Source organism: Oncorhynchus gorbuscha, unplaced genomic scaffold, assembly GCF_021184085.1.
Source record: "Oncorhynchus gorbuscha isolate QuinsamMale2020 ecotype Even-year unplaced genomic scaffold, OgorEven_v1.0 Un_scaffold_5421, whole genome shotgun sequence".
Classification (NCBI taxonomy): domain Eukaryota; kingdom Metazoa; phylum Chordata; class Actinopteri; order Salmoniformes; family Salmonidae; genus Oncorhynchus; species Oncorhynchus gorbuscha.
In genome coordinates this window covers 22501-26476 of record NW_025749228.1, presented here as the reverse complement: position 1 = coordinate 26476, position 3976 = coordinate 22501, and the positions used below count along the sequence as shown (strand labels likewise).

The window sequence follows — 3976 nt, the reverse complement described above, 5'->3', positions numbered from 1 at the left end:
GGTATTCACTGTGAGTACACTACCGGTCAACCAAACTCTCCGGTCAAACCAACTCTCCCCTAGTACAGTCACCCTGAGATGGTATTCACTGTGAGTACACCACTGGTCAAACCAACAACTCTCCTCTAGTACAGTCAACAAGAGAGGGTATTCACTGTGAGTACACCACCGCTCCTCTAGTACAGTCAACCAGAGAGGTATTCACTGTGAGTACACCACCGCTCCTCTAGTACAGTCAACCAGAGAGGGTATTCACTGTGAGTACACCACCGCTCCTCTAGTACAATCAACCAGAGAGGGTATTCACTGTGAGTACACCACCGCTCCTCTAGTACAGTCAACAAGAGAGGGTATTCACTGTGAGTACACCACCGCTCCTCTAGTACAGTCAACCAGAGAGGGTATTCACTGTGAGTACACCACCGCTCCTCTAGTACAGTCAACCAGAGAGGGTATCCACTGTGAGTACACCACCGCTCCTCTAGTACAGTCAACCAGAGAGGGTATTCACTGTGAGTACACCACCGCTCCTCTAGTACAGTCAACCAGAGAGGGTATTCACTGTGAGTACACCACCCCTCCTCTAGTACAGTCAACCAGAGAGGGTATTCACTGTGAGTACACCACCGCTCCTCTAGTACAGTCAACCAGAGAGGGTATTCACTGTGAGTACACCACCCCTCCTCTAGTACAGTCAACCAGAGAGGGTATTCACTGTGAGTACACCACCGCTCCTCTAGTACAGTCAACCAGAGAGGGTATTCACTGTGAGTACACCACCGCTCCTCTAGTACAGTCAACCAGAGAGGGTATTCACTGTGAGTACACCACCGCTCCTCTAGTACAGTCAACCACAGAGGGTATTCACTGTGAGTACACCACCGCTCCTCTAGTACAGTCAACCAGAGAGGGTATTCACTGTGAGTACACCACCGCTCCTCTAGTACAGTCAACCAGAGAGGTATTCACTGTGAGTACACCACCGCTCCTCTAGTACAGTCAACCAGAGAGGGTATTCACTGTGAGTACACCACCGCTCCTCTAGTACAATCAACCAGAGAGGGTATTCACTGTGAGTACACCCACCGCTCCTCTAGTACAGTCAACCAGAGAGGGTATTCACTGTGAGTACACCACCGCTCCTCTAGTACAGTCAACCAGAGAGGGTATTCACTGTGAGTACACCACCGCTCCTCTAGTACAGTCAACCAGAGAGGGTATTCACTGTGAGTACACCACCGCTCCTCTAGTACAGTCAACCAGAGAGGGTATTCACTGTGAGTACACCACCGCTCCTCTAGTACAGTCAACCAGAGAGGGTATTCACTGTGAGTACACCACAGCTCCTCTAGTACAGTCAACCAGAGAGGGTATTCACTGAGTACACCACCACTCCTCTAGTACAGTCAACCAGAGAGGGTATTCACTGTGAGTACACCACCGCTCCTCTAGTACAGTCAACCAGAGAGGGTATTCACTGTGAGTACACCACCGCTCCTCTAGTACAGTCAACCAGAGAGGGTATTCACTGTGAGTACACCACATCGATCAACCAGTCAAACACAACTGTCCTCTAGTACAGTCAGGAGAACCATACTCCTAGTTCAATCTAATGTTATATAATCACTATTTTTTTCTCCAACAATATAATGTGATATAATCTCTCCTCTCCCTCCTGTCAGGTGTCCAACATCACGACTCCTAAGACCCAGGAGGATGAGTTCATTGAGATCCAGAGTGACACTGGAACATCCTTCCAGCGCTGGACTGTCAGACACACCAACCTCCTCAAACAGGTAACAGCTGGACTGTCAGACACCAACCTCCTCAAACAGGTAACAGCTGGACTGTCAGACACCAACCTCCTCAAACAGGTAACAGCTGGACTGTCAGACACCAATCTCCTCAAACAGGTAACAGCTGGACTGTCAGACACCAACCTCCTCAAACAGGTAACAGCTGGACTGTCAGACACACCAACCTCCTCAAACAGGTAACAGCTGGAGGACTGGTAACAGCTGGACTGTCAGACACCAACCTCCTCAAACAGGTAACAGCTGACTGTCAGACACACCAACCTCCTCAAACAGGTAACAGCTGGACTGTCAGACACACCAACCTCCTCAAACAGGTAACAGCAGGACTGTCAGACACCAACCCTCTCAACAGGTAACAGCTGGACTGTCAGACACCAACCTCCTCAAACAGGTAACAGCTGGACTGTCAGACACCAACCTCCTCAAACAGGTAACAGCTGGACTGTCAGACACCAACCTCCTCAAACAGGTAACAGCTGGACTGTCAGACACCAACCTCCTCAAACAGGTAACAGCTGGACTGTCAGACACACCAACCTCCTCAAACAGGTAACAGCTGGACTGTCAGACACACCAACCTCCTCAAACAGGTAACAGCAGGACTGTCAGACACCAACCTCCTCCAACAGGTAACAGCTGGACTGTCAGACACCAACCTCCTCAAACAGGTAACAGCTGGACTGTCAGACACCAACCCTCCTCAAACAGGTAACAGCTGGACTGTCAGACACCAACCTCCTCAAACAGGTAACAGCTGGACTGTCAGACACCAACCTCCTCAACAGGTAACAGCTGGACTGTCAGACACCAACTCCTCAAACAGGTAAATAGCCGACCGTCAGACACCAACCTCCTCAAACAGGTAACAGCTGGACTGCCAGACACACCAACCTCCTCAAACAGGTAACAGCTGGACTGTCAGACACCAACCTCCTCAAACAGGTAACAGCTGGACTGTGAACCCAACCTCCTCAAACGGTAACAGCTGGACTGTCGACACCAACCTCCTCAAACAGGTAACAGCTGGACTGTCAGGACACCAACCTCCTCAAACAGGTAACAGCTGGACCGTCCAGACCTACAACCTCCTCAAACAGGTAACAGCTGGACTGTCGAACACCAACCTCCTCAAACAGGTAACAGCTGGACTGTCGACACCAACCTCCTCAAACAGGTAACATATAGTAGCCATTTCGGGGCCCAGCCCGATTCAATCAGTGTCCAGCTACTGTCAACACAACACCTCAGCCATTACGCAAGAGATCCTAAACACTGGAGGATGCTAGGTGTTAGATTGCTACAACACATATTCTTGATTTAAAATGTTAGAGTTTTTGAACATTGTCAATAACACTGCTGATAAGACTGTGTTGAAAACTGTCAATAGCACTGCTGATAAGACTGTGTTGAAAACTGTCAACAGCACTGCTGATAAGACTGTGTTGAAAACCATCAATAGCACTGCTGATAAGACTGTGTTGAAAACTGTCAATAACACTGCTGATAAGAGTGTCTGAACCAGGAGGATGACTTGTTTGTGTTGTTGCTTCTATGTTTCCAGGTGATGCAGAACATGATGTCCCTGGCAGCACCAGACCTCAGACTGCAGGGTCTGTTCCTGGCTATCGTCTGGTTCACCATGGCCTTCAGGTAAACAAACAGTAGTAACCTTTTGTTGTGAGTATATTCAACAGACCCCCCTGTTATCCCATCAGGTGCTCCTCAACCAACACAGGAGATATCCAATCCAGTCAAAGCTCTCCAGATGGGGAACGTCTGCATATCTAACACGTGATAGCTTGATACCTGTCGAGAGCACTACCAAGTCACTATTGGACGTGTCAATCATGACGGGGTACTGTTACTTCTGTGTCTCAGCTACCACGGACTGTCGGTGTGGTTCCCTGACATGATCAAGTACATGCAGTATGAGGAGTACGAGTCCAAGGTGAAACTCTTCCATCGAGAACGAGTGGAGCGATTCCACTTCAACTTCTCCCTGGTCAACCAGATCCACAAAAGAGGGGAGAATATGTCCATGACAAGTATGTCACAGATGGGATATTTTGAGTGGACAACTAGTACGTTACAATGTTGTCAGATGTCTTCCCTGAAGCAGGGCTGTTCTCTCTCTCTCTCTCTCTCTCTAAAAAACCTTG

General features: G+C 49.0%; 1 pseudogene; it reads left to right on the top strand.

The window, feature by feature from the left end:
- Positions 1–129: 129 nt before the first annotated feature.
- The window catches only part of LOC124029079, an 8949-nt pseudogene continuing 5102 nt past the window's right edge, over positions 130–3976 (top strand).